Source organism: Gambusia affinis, linkage group LG15 (genome assembly GCF_019740435.1).
Source record: "Gambusia affinis linkage group LG15, SWU_Gaff_1.0, whole genome shotgun sequence".
Classification (NCBI taxonomy): domain Eukaryota; kingdom Metazoa; phylum Chordata; class Actinopteri; order Cyprinodontiformes; family Poeciliidae; genus Gambusia; species Gambusia affinis.
Genome location: NC_057882.1, coordinates 2,510,602 through 2,524,213, shown reverse-complemented (window position 1 = coordinate 2,524,213; position 13,612 = coordinate 2,510,602). Strand labels below are relative to the sequence as shown.

At 36.0% G+C, this 13,612-nt stretch overlaps 1 long non-coding RNA gene across 1 annotated transcript; it reads right to left on the bottom strand.

Annotated features, from left to right (window-relative positions):
- Positions 1-5,348: 5,348 nt before the first annotated feature.
- Positions 5,349-8,073, bottom strand: LOC122844935. The gene is made up of 4 exons (XR_006372955.1): positions 7,884-8,073; positions 7,383-7,475; positions 6,026-6,128; positions 5,349-5,752 (listed from the first exon to the last, which is right to left on the bottom strand). It is a non-coding gene; the product is annotated as an uncharacterized LOC122844935 (long non-coding RNA).
- Positions 8,074-13,612: the final 5,539 nt, after the last annotated feature.

Here is a 13,612-nt window from a genome sequence, read left to right as displayed (position 1 = left end):
TACTGGAAGAAATGTGGTTATATGAATGAATAATTCCCAGCATAATTTCTCTAAGTTATTTTGATCTGTGATAATAATCTGTCTCATTTGATGATAATTATCTGACCTAGACAGGAATCAGATCCACACTAACTGGAGATAAGGTAGACTGTTAGATTTTTAGCAGATGATGGACAATTCAAAGATGTTATATGTTTGAGATTTGGCAATTTATATGATAATCTCTATAAACCAGAAAGTGAAATGATGTGGTGCAACATTAAGGGAGCAGTGTAGGAATGAATGGCTTCAGATCTCTGTTTCAATCTCTGAGGCAAGATTGGAAGTAAAATAAGGAGAAAATTCCTTCACAAAGATCTTAGAGACTGATAAATATAGACCGAAAATTAATATTGAGATTTATAGCTGCAACAACGGGTTTGACTTCACTTTTAGCACATTTCTTCCACTGTAAAACAGGATTTTCTGACATGAACACTGACGAAGTATGATTCGAAATACTGCTAATCTAATTTTGTCTTTTTAAAAATGTCACCTGACACACACTCATCAAGAGTGGATATATATTTTAACAAGGACCATAAACAATGTGTAAAATGCTCAAGGTGTGTTTCATTTTATTTTTATTCAATGACTTTTCAAGCTAGGGCAGCACAGTGGTGCAGTTGGTAGAGCTGTCGCCTTGCAGCAAGAAGGTCCTGGGTTCGATTCCCGGCCCGGGGTCTTTCTGCACGGAGTTTGCATGTTCTCCCTGGGTTCTCTCCGGGTTCTCCGGCTTCCTCCCACAGTCCAAAAACATGACTGTCAGGTTAATTGGTCTCTCTAAAATTCTCCCTAGGTGTGAGTGTGTGTGTGAATGGTTGTGTGTCCTGTCTGTTTTCTGTGTTGCCCTGTGGTCCAGGGTGACCCCGCCTCTCGCCCGGAATGTTAGCTGGAGATAGACCAGCACCTCCCAACCCCACTAAGGAACAAGGGTGTTAGAAGATGGATGGATTTTCAAGCCGCATTAAAACAAAAAATCTGACTTTTGTCCAACTTTTTTTGCCCAGGTTGCCAGGGTAACCACTTCACATTTTTATTAGCAAGTAACACCACATTGGGAGTGGGTGGTATAAAATAATAAAGGATGACTGACAGCTCTGTCTTGCACTTTATTGCATTGACTCTTAAATGTCACCAAAATAGAATTGCTCCCTTTTCCTTGTTCAAACAGCGATTAAAATTAAATTAATCACAGATTTCATTTTAGGATCGTTTTGAGGGCCAAAAGGGGGGGGGAAAATCAACACCAGCTGGGGATGTGTTCCTCCACTTTCATTTTCATTTGACATTTTCTTCTCGGCACTCAGAGACTTTTACAGTTTACTGGTAGGCTGTGTTTTCACTCAGCTGTGGTCTATTGTTTATGCCCAATAATCATCAGTGTGGAAGGACGGATATGGTTGAGAATGGTTGAGTGGATGCTGTCAAAGCAATGCGGCACGTTTAAACTCAATAAAATTGAAATCATGAATGCCCTTAATAAAAGTGTAAGTATATGCATGCTTTGTGTTATTCTGGTACATTACAGTAAAAAGAGTTTTGCTGTAAGACTTATGCAGCCATGGTTACAGCTGAGCTACTGAATGTTTTAGTGTTCGAGGAGTCTGGAATAATTGAGCAGCAGTTTAAACATGTGTTACCCCACTGGTCTGCATTCCTTGTACTTAAAGTAAAAGTTGCTTCTCTCTTTTCTGCTAAAATCTTGTGCATGCTGTGGTAACACAATGTCACAAATTGCATGCAAAATGAATAAATATCAGCAGATTTTGTTTTGGATTCCAAAGTGGTGCCATTTGCAGTCTGCAAGGGGCTGGGTTCAAATCCTAACTGAAGTCCTATCGACAAGGAGTAGCATGTTCTCCTCATGGATGACCTGGCTACTTGACAAAATCCAAAAATATGCATGTTAGGTAAGTTCATCGCTCCAAATAAAGTCTATGTGCAAATTCATCTGTGTGTTGCTGGAAATGGACCTCAGGTCTATCAAAGGATCCACATAGGTTTGTTCTTTGCTCAAACAGCGACTAAAGTAAATGGTTTTTTTAATTAAACCTGAATGATCTGAAGTGATCTGAAGACCTTCAACTGTATGAAAATGTTTCTCTCTGTCTATATTTGCAAAGACAGCAGAGAAGAGAGAGATTAACCTAATCGTATGTTTACAGATATCGTGTAGCTCTGGGGCAAACTCATGTTTGACCTTCAAGCGTGCAGCAGTGTTCCTTTGATAAACCAACACATTTAGTCTATTTTCTTCTGGAAATCCCTCCTAACAACTGAGATGTCCTTGACGCCAAAAATATCACGGACGAATGAATTGCATGCATTGGTTTAACAGATTATTAAATGTGGTCAATACAAGGCAAGGCAAGGCAAGGCAACTTTATTTATATAGCACCTTTCAGCCAAGGACAATTCAAAGTGCTTGTACAAAACAAGTTAAAAACAACAAGAAGATAATAGAAAGAAAGTAAATTAAAGCCCAAGCAGATTAAAAATGTACAAAATAAAATATTACAGTTTGAATATAGTTAAAAACAAACATTTAAGAATAGGCAATGTCAAATAAGAAGGTTTTTAACCTTGTTTTAAATAAACTCAAGGTAGGGGCAGTCTTACAGTGAGCAGGAAGTTTATTCCAGAGTGTTGGAGCATAAAAACAGATACTGTCTCTTTGATCACTTGATTCCAACACCAGGTCATCAAGATGAAACAGGTGCTGCTCTGAGAGGATGGCTTCTGCATGGCACACCGGGTGGAAATAAACTGGTGTTTGTGTAAGAAAATGTCAGTAATTCAGAAGGATTAATAAGATAAACTTATGCTATTATAATGCCACACTCTCTGTGGTGCCGATTAGCCCACAGAAAAAGACTCGGACCACAGATAACAACTCTGATCCTCAAGTCTTAAAGCATTTAATTACTCCTCCTTATTTTGTCAAAACATTGACTTCCTCCTTCTGAGACTCAATGTAAAACGTCACCAAACTTGAACTGTTAGAGCAAATGTAGCAATATTTTTAGTACGATTTGGACACTTTAGATTTAACTTAGAAATAAGCTAAAACATCCATGATTGGTTTCCACTGAGCAAAATCTCACTAAAGAGACAACACTTCATTCTTAAAAACTAGAAATGTGGTTTACATGCAGTAAAGACTCCAGCTGACACTAACTGAGGATGAAAGGTGATTGGGTTTGATCAAACGGGCAAATTAAACCATTCTTTTACTGTCTTTGTTTAGGTTAGCTATGGACTTAACAAGTTTTGCTTTATTGTATTTTTGGGAGGTAAATAAAGAAAAGGACAAACTGACCTGGAGTAGAAATCATGGAGGGTTTTTCTGTGTAAAAAAAATACACAGCTGTAAAAGTTTAAGATTGAACAGAACCTAGTCATGAAATGAAGGATCTCTTGCTGTTTCATTGTGTGCATTTATCTTTGACAATGATGAAATGTTTCCAAAAAGAATCAGCAATGCAGAAATTCATCTTAAATTCAGAAGGACTACTGCTAATATATCAAATATTTCTGGGAGTGAAAGCAGAACATTTCATGTACTCCATGTTCTTTTTAAATATTTGTCAACATGATTTAACAGATTCTTACATTTCTGTTAGATCATCATTATATAAATCTTGTTTTTGGGGTTTCCTTATTGTAACTGAAACAAGTGCATGTCATATTTTGGTGTTTTTTTCTTGGGAAATTTAACTTTCATTTGTCATTGATTCTATTTTTCCTGAAGTAGATTATAATGATAATCTTCATCTACTTTTCCTCTACAGGTGGAATAAAGGAAATTGTACCAACTTTTCTTATAAACTCATTGTCGTGGTGATTTGTTGTTAGATTGTCTGAGGACCCATCCGCAGAACAGAGGAAACATGAAGTGAATAATGAAAAAGGTTTAATGAAAAACTTACAAAGAATCCACAAAGAACCAAGGCAGAATACAAACAAAATCCAAAGGAGCCAAGATGGAACAACAACCAGAAACCCAGAGAGGAAATCAATGAGGAGAACACAGGTAGAAATGCAGGGATGTGATGGTAGACGAAAGGATCCAGCAAGTAGTGAGTGAGAAAGAGAGGATTAAATATTGGGGAGGTTACATGAATAAAAGACTTGGGTTGATGAGCTAACTGACTGCAGGTGTGAGGAACATGAAATAATTCAACACTAAAGAATAACCAGACTAAAGAAACCTAAGACAACTAGAGTAACAAAGAACTACAGGAAATAAACATTGTTGGAACATTGAGATAAACTGAACTAAAGGAAAACAGGAACAAGACAGATCTAACCAAACTAAGAAAGTAACACAAAAAATAATGAAGCTAGAATGAAATTAAACTACAGAACAACTAAATGACAACTTACCAATCATTTAGTGTAAATGCGGTCTCTGACATCACAGGACCCCATGAGTATTGTCAAGTGTCACACAAAAGTGATGCCAGAGTGTAGAGAGGAAGGGTCCCGTTCCATTCCTGCTTTGGTTAATGGCGTGCTAATGAAGAGAACCAATTTCTACCAAATTAAAATTCATTGGCAAGAACCTTAAGTGCTTCTGGTGGATACATTTTCATAAGCCCGGTCAGGCTTAGGGGCAGCACTTGAGGCGTTTCTATGCTTGTAATAACTGAATTAAAATTTTATTGGAAGCAGCTAATTTCAAGTGAAGGAAATTACTCTGACAAGTCAAATGGTTTGTGGGGCACTGAACAGAAGCGAAGCAGGCACATTAGAGAGGCTTTTCACTCTTCAGTCTGTTCCATGTGACACATTCACTCTGCTGTGGAACACGTTTCTGGAGGGCAACCTTGTGTTTCTGTGTGGTTCGAAAAATCAATCACTCCTAAAAATTATAGCTGCAAAATAGGGTCTGAATGCATTCACATGTTTTTCAATAAATATATTTCCAATGGGGCTATGAAACTGAAACCAGAAGTCAATAAGAATCCTAGTAATCGACACATACAAAGGAATCACAACTAGTGGTCCATTTATAACACTACTTGTTATAAAGTGGAACAACAAGGGGGGAAAAAGAAAACAAGAGAAGAAGCTGCAAAAAAAATAGAAGGCCTAGAAATGAGCTGAAATCAGTTCCAACTGATGGCCTGTAAAAAGCTTTTTGATTACCAAGAACAGCATGAGGGGTAAAAGCAAAGAGCTCTCTCAAGGCCTTGGGAAACTTATTGCTGCCAAATATCCTGAGAGCACTGGCTACAGAGGTATTTTTAGTTTATTGAATGTTCCAGTATCCATTGTTGGGACAATAATCCGGAAGAAAAAAAAATAAAAATCAAAGGCAAAGAGCTTTTGAAAAACCTGGAATTAGTAAGTAAAAGGGTACGTTTTACTTGCAGAGCACTGTTCACAGAAAAAAAGTGCTTTAAAACGGAGCATTAAATGAAAACATATTACAGCAACAAAATGTAAAGAAAAGGATAAGTAAGGTATATATACACACTTCAAAATACACTCACTGCACCAAAGAAATGATGCAAAAAGTTATATTAAAATTTGCTCCAGAACATTCAGTGAAATACTGCGAATATTTAATAAGTTTGGTTAAAAAACTAAATTATTAAATATCATTGCACATTTTGTTTTGAAGACTGGCCCAGTAAATCATATCCCAAAAATATGCCAACATTTCAGCCAGACATCACTGACCTGAAGACTGAACAGGGACAGCCTTTCCAGTACGGGGATGCAGCAGAAAATATGTAGAAAGAAGAAAGGTTTATCCATTAAAAATATATTCCAAAACATATAGTTACCAACCACAGCAAGTTTCAGATACATTTCAGCAAGCATATTCAATACACTGTTCTCTATGTAATCTCACATTAGCTCACACAATTTATGGATTTATTTGTTTTAATCTTCTAAATGTGCATATCTGGTGCAGATTTTAGATTTAAATTACAAATGTTAACACATTTTCATAACAAATATATTTACTAACAAATATATCTGCAAACTGTTCGTGTCTCCTTGGCCAGGAAAGCAGCAGCTGGATGCGGTGGAGAATAATGAGGTTCTCCATCCAGAGACAAATCTCATCCAATCTGAAAAAAAGGACACAATAAGAAACCTTCCCCTGAAATGCATTACTGTGAAAGGCAGTTTAAAGTTAGAAAAGATAAAAAAGAAACCCAATTTATTTCCATGAGCATAAATAAAAAGATTTTAATTTCATTTTTTTTTTTTTTTTTCACACATTTTACAGTTAACAGGGTCCAGGTAAAAATATCAACTTTTGCTTTTTGAATCTTCATAGTTGAGAAATAATCCAACAGTACCGAGTTTAAACTGTTTTTGTTTTTTCCAGTCTATTGCTGGATTATCAGAAAACATCTTGTCTTTTAACAGACAAGACAAATTTAAACCCTTCAAGAAAAAAAGCTGGCTATTTATTTAATGTTTATTGGCATGGGAGGTATTTTTACCATTGCACTATATAGCTTAGTGATTCTACAGGGGATTTTTTTTTTATGTACAGAGGGAGAGGTTTGAAGCAAAATGAATTGATGTAATTTTGCTTTCAGTGCTCTGCCCAATTCTTCATGTAGTCAACCATAGAGCAAGAGAAAATAAAGAGAATGAATCTGTTCTGCGGTCTGCTGTGCATTTCGATGATCTGTGACTCTCAGACTGTTTGAAACTGAGTTTGTAAAGTAGAAATAATCCAACTCTGGAGTGTTCTTTGTTTTCTTGTTTAAGATTTGAAATTGTAGTTGGTAACTTTTATGCAAATGTATTTTTTACTTATTTGTTAAAACTGTTATGACAGTATAATAAGAGGCAGATAGTATATGAAAATAGTGAAGCTTCTCTGCCTCCTTCCTGTGGTTCTACTACCATCCGCAGAAATATACGTCTCAGAAACCACCAATCAGAGCCAAGAGGAAAGTCTTAGCACTGTCAAATATGACTGCTGATGATGGTGGGTAAGGAAGATAGGGTGTTTCTCTGCCAATTGCGTAGCTGCAGCAAACCGTCAATTTTGAGCTTGTAGGAGAAAAGTGTGAGCGTACACAAGCTTGATCGACAACATCTGCTCTCTAACTGGAAAACCAGTGTCCTGACTATCTGATGGTCCCTCCTACCTTGGACAGAACAGAGGCTCGTGAGAATTGAACAGGGCTGTTTTCCTAATAAATAAACACACTCATGAAGTTCAGACCAATCAGACAATAGATTAGAGGAGTTGTGACAAGAAGGTTCAGAACACACAGCTGAGCGCAAAATGACATGATTTTCATTACGCAGTCAGAAGAACAAAAACTGATTTCAACATTTCGGCCTTTACTCCAGCTTACCTCCATGTTCCATCCTGGTGGACGTGGAGGTAAACCTTTTCCCAGTCAGCAAAAAACAGTGAGTATGATTAGATAGCAGACCTCCAAGTGTTTCTGCAACAGTAGAAAACAGCATTTTTATCTTAGGTCTGACAGCAACAGACGTTGGAGTTTCCTCTCCATCAGGTCCTCTCAAGGTGGATGAGAAACTTTCTTTCTACAAAGTTGGACCAATCCTTCTGGTCCACTCCTAAAATAAGGACAACACCCTCGTCTGTCTCTGAACTTCCGGCGGTTTTACTCTGGATTTTCCAAACAAGACAATCCAAAATCAACCTCAAGAAGTTACAGGTTTTTCAGAAGGCACATACAATTTAAAATTTTACTCACAAGCACCTCTTTTCTAGTGAAATGCAGAGTATTAGAAAACAGCATAAAATCTGATACTTTAGCAGAAAGGCAAGGCAGTTTTGAGTGTAAATGGATATGGAGAGAGCAAATTACACCACTTGATCATAGTACCTGTTTAAGAGCAAGGGAATGTCACGAAGCCTGGATATATAACAGGGCGAAGTGGAAGGGTTTTTTTTCTTCAGTTTTCATCATTCTTTCAGAGAAACCCCTGGAGCTTTCAGGTAAATGATTCAAATTTGAGAGTGAGAACACTGCATGCCATGAGATGAGACTTTAAACAAGATGGAATTAAATTAAAATGATACGCCATCTCTGGAGTGCGGGAAGAAAAAGTGTTTTCTTTCGAACGATCTGGCTTTCAATTCCGATTTGTCTTGTTTTTTTTTTAGAAACAGTCAAAAGCATTCGTCTCAGCTCGAACCTGCCTGGGTGAATATTTTAAAGTGGCTGTTTTTTTTTTGTTGTTTTTTTTTTCTTCTGATGGTTGGCCTTATTTTTCTGTTTCACTCAAAACTATGCAGAGATAATTCAAAGCGTCAACACAAAAGTTTGTGCTACATTTTCACTGCATTTAACATTTTTGAAATTCATATGTGGCGATGTTTTTGTAACAGAGGAAGATCATGATGCCATTTAAGTTGCCATGTTTGTTGGATTTCTAAGACAGGATTAAGTGAGCAAAACATTCTTTGAATTACAGAGTATCAATGTCCAACAGTGAATCTTATGTTTGAGGTTATCAATATGTTCAGACAACATTGATAGGAAATTACAGGGTTTTTTTACTGAAGCTTTAGATTCTTGCACTTCTGTCATGTAAATACTATAGTTTTATAGACAGGATAGAATTTCTAAAAAATTCACAAATGATTATTTATTTTGTGAACTCTACTCTTCACTGTGCAGGATTTCTATCTATCTATCTATCTATCTATCTATCTATCTATCTATCTATCTATCTATCTATCTATCTATCTATCTATCTATCTATCTATCTATCTATCTATCTATCTATCTATCTATCTATATATATATATATAGATATAGATAGATATCTATCTATATATATATATATATAGATAGATATCTATCTATATATCTATATATATATCTATATATATATATATATATATATATATATATATATATATAATATATCTATATATATATATATCTATATATATATATATATATATTGATCACAATTTGTTCCAAAATTGTGATCAATTTTGGAACAAAATTGATCACAAGTTGTAAAACTGAATTGAATTTATTAAGATTTGGTTGTCCCTTGTGCCACATATTACTATCTTTTCAGTATTCTTCATGACATAGTAAGATAAAACAAGCAGATTTCAAATAGAGAGGAATAAATGTGTGTTTAAATCCAGATTTCACACAAACATGGATCCTAAATACAGAACACCCAGATCGTTTTCTGCCAACATTTCTTCACACAGCCAGATTGATGATACACATCCTTTTCTGTTTTAATATTTTCTCTTTGCATGTCGTGCCATTCCGTAGATGAATTGAAAATAGGAAGCAGCTTTAATTCTGCATTACTCATCAGATATTTGCTATCTGGAACTCTTCCTTCAGTGGTGGGAAATATTGATTGTTATGTTGCCAGTCTGTTTTCTCACATGATGTTACACATGTCAACTCAGTAATGCATTTTAAATAATTAGAAATGTGCTATATATTCATACATATGTGGGGAGTCCCTTCTCCATGAACGTTTCAACCAGCTTTAACAGACCAAGAGTAAAGTAACTGATACTTTCCAGAGTAAACCAAGACAGTCACTGTTGGCTGTTTGCTCTTGGATTAGATTAAATGGAAATGTTCTAGACAATCATTTCTGCCTGCAACAGTTACAGCAGAAGAGGGAAGATAGTTTCTTCACTTGACTTCTAACTAGGTGTGTAAACTTTTAATTAAAGAGATATTTTACTTTTTAATTTAACTTGATTTGATACGAAGAAAGTGTGGCATATCATATTTCGGATCCTTTAGGAACTGCTCTGATAATTTCCATTTAAAGACAGAGGTGACCATGGGGATTTGACCCGAAAATGTCCACCAGTTCCCGAATGACCTGAGCCTGGCACTGCATCATGCAGCAGCCATGATCTTCCATTTGTATGAGACCAGGGAGCCATTTATAGCAGAGAAGCCCTTTGAGGATGTAGGCAATGTGTAATTATTCAGAAGCGCGTTAAGAAGGTCTTTCACATTTCTTCTGGCTCCCTGGACTCAGTAAATCAAAGTCTGGACATTAGTCACACTGAAAAGAAAAAAAAAAAAAGCTCTTTGGTAAAGGGAATTGAAAGTAGCGCTCAGACTCTTTTGGTTGTACCTGAAACATGAAGCTAATACTTCCATTAGTCTGGTTAACAAAAAAGATAACATTCTTTTCAACTCGACTTTTTCTATTCAGATTTGCACATAAAAAGGCACGAGTTGACACTGAAAGAAGAAATTATCAATGCTCTTTGGTGGTTTCAGAATTCAATTAGTGCTTTCTTTTTCAGTTTTTGCCTCCAGCTTTCAACTTTTCATTTCATACTTTCTGATACTGATAGTCACACATCATGACAAAGAGATGAGCGCAGTTTGCTGGATGATACACTATAATGGATTCAAAGGGAGAGGTGGATGTAGTAGACAATAAAGTTAAATGACACCTGACATCTCTTTTTCTATTACTAAAATACTGATAAAATAAAACACTGACAGAGGTCCAGAGTTAGTAATTAGTCGACTTTCCATTTCTAATTCTGACTGTGTATGACAGACTTAGAGGGCAGGGTGACATTTTTATATTATTCAAACAACTCAAGCAAGGTAATGTAAATTTAAATGCAAAAGTGTACATAGTTAAAATTTTGCCTCCCTATCACATAAATCCAAGAGAATTAAAAGAAATGCAATGATTAAAAAGACACAACAAGCTGTTTTAAAACACCTCCATGTGTTTTGGACTGAAAATAATACAAATACGAATACAGTCAGTATTAACAAAATTATTGCCAATTGCTAAATTATTGCATAATGAGTGGAACTTTCTGTTTTCTTTTTCTTTAGAACTTTATTAATATTCATCTATCCTTTGTGTTGTAACAATAAACTTGGCAGGCTGGCCTCTATTGCTCAACTCAGACATTTTCCAGAGTCAAAAAGTTTAGCTTCTAAAAAGGTAAAAGAAGGTAAAAGTATGAGAATCTGTGGGCGGAGGCAGTGTCGAACAGGACAGAAGGATCAAAACTACTAAAGGCAAAAGACTGGAGGAAAGCTGCACTGCTTGCTGCTAGAGACAAAGACGAACTATGAACACAGTGAATCCGCACACAGGAGGTGGAGGTGATTTTAGGCAGGTGTGTTCAATCAGGCTGACTGGGGGCGGGCGGTGGTGGCGGCAGAGGTGGGGCATATCAAGGTTCACAAGTAAAAATGATTTGAGAGAACTGCCCTTGGTCAAAGTTTTTGGAATCCTTCCATGACCTTCCAACATTACTTTCCTGGAAGAATCTGTTCATGATCTCCCACAGTACAGCAGTGTGTTTGAGATGCTGCAGCTGCTAACGTCACTAAATCAAAAATACAGAAGCTCAAGGATCCTAACATAAAGGCCTAAAGCTATGATTTTTTTTTTTTATGTTACATTTCTTTAGCCTGTGAATATTAGGAAAATTAGGACTGAACATAAGTTTACACTCTTTGGTGAGATTTTAAAGCCTGTGTCACAAAGACAAATGAAAGAATGATAAATAAATTTAAGCTTGATAAGTTCAATTTGGATGATTAATATTTGTTGAAGGACAGTTTTGTTTGCAGACACATCATACTCATTTTGTTTAGGATTTTGGTTGTGTCTGGTCTTTAATTCCATTTCATTTATTGTCTTTGGTTGTTACCATTTATTTTTTGAATATTTAAAATGTCTTCTAGTTCCAGTGTTCTTTGCAAAATGAAAGTTTCTTTTCCTTTGACAGGGAGAACTCGCGTTATTTTGCAATTATCAATGTATAACTTGAAAATAGTCTCAAGACAGCAATATCATCCTTTCTTAGCATCGAATCATGGTCCACAGAACACTGGGTGAACACTGTGGACATGACATGGGGTTCCTGAGAAATAAAATCATTTTATTAGCATGTCTAGATGTGACTAAGTTTGAACAAATTATTTGTCTTCCTTGTTGTCTTTGCTCTTGTTGGAATTAGACAGTCAATAAGTTCTACTGCGTTTGCCACTCAGGGCGATGACTCACTCTTTGTCAATAAGAAAAGAAAATTGGCCAATGAACTTTGGACCAAGAATCTGCCTTTCCTCCCGGGGACATGTTAGCTGGCTGTGGAGATGCTGAGGACATATGATGACTTTTCTTGTCCTCTATTTTATCAGTTTACTGAACGTATCCACAGGTGTTGAGCTGAGTACTCAGACCTGCTGCCGGGATGTTTGCACCACAGCCTGATTATATTTTTTTGTGAAGAGCTGCCTGCCTGAATATGTTGATCAGAATTCAGATTCTGTGTCACGATCTTAAGCAGGTTGTTTATGGTCAAAAACCCTTGAATGTGACTAACTTACAGCAAATCTGCACAATGTAACCATAATGATGTAAAAGACTCATTAGCATTTATTGTGAATAAGAGTGGTCAAACTGTGATATTTAAGGGAATGCTTTCTCAAAAAGAAGCAGGTTGATTTTGATACATTTGTTTCTCATGTGAATAAAAGCAATATTTTCTCTTTGTATCCTTGATTTCTTTTGAGCATTCAAATCATATTATTTTTATTTATTTCAAACATGATAGAAGTATAAAATCACACATGGACAAGGAATACAAAAGACAGTTTTATACTACAGTAATCTTAAAATGCTTGAAAATTTGATTGAAACAAAACAAAAAAAATAAATCTGCAAAGATGCAGATGGCAATAAATGTAACAACTGCAGCCCCTCCAGTTGCAGTTTGCTGTTAATTTTGTCATTTGATATGATTCTTGATAATGTTTTCTTTATGTTTTAACATGATGTTTCAAAAACCTCCCAATTATGAAGTCACAATCAGCAGGCATTGCCCACCACCTAGTAACCCAATCAGAGCTCCAGCATGTTTGGTCAGCTGGTTTAATTGTACAATGGCTGATGAAAAAGACATGTGTTTTGTTATTGACTTATCATCCAGAAACCACTTTCTGAATTCTTCTCTGTTGTGCTGGAGGCTCTTCTTCTGCTTCTGGATGTGACTCAGTGTCAAAGATGTTTAGTTGTATAATCAGTTTGTCACCATTTTTGTGTATAAAGTGCGACATTGAGTTGGAGGATGTTTGTGCAAACAAAGTAATGAACATGATTTATAACCAACAGACCTATCCTAACTTAAAAAGAAGCATAATAGGTCCCCTTTAAAATGGTAACAGTGCTATGAACTCCTTGACAGTAACAATTCCCGATATGGGTCCAACCTTTTGAAGACGTGTACTGTTGTATGTCAAATGGAAATCTTGTGTTTCAATATAAGTTGTCAACCTGCATGGTTTTTGTCATGCAGGTTGATTTTTGTCAACCTGTCTTTATTTTTATTTTTATCTTATGCTTAAAAATGCTTTAAACTTTTCTCTCCAGTCTGTTGTGTTTCAGGGCCAACTAAGCTTTTATTACACTGAAATGACTTTAAATACTCTCTGAAATGTTGCAACTTATATTTGTATCTTCTTCTTTATCTCACTAAGGATGTGACGTCATTAAAGCCCATACTTTATAATTTGCAGGCAGTGAAGCATAACAACACATACACAAAGATCAGCAAAGTCCATTTCTG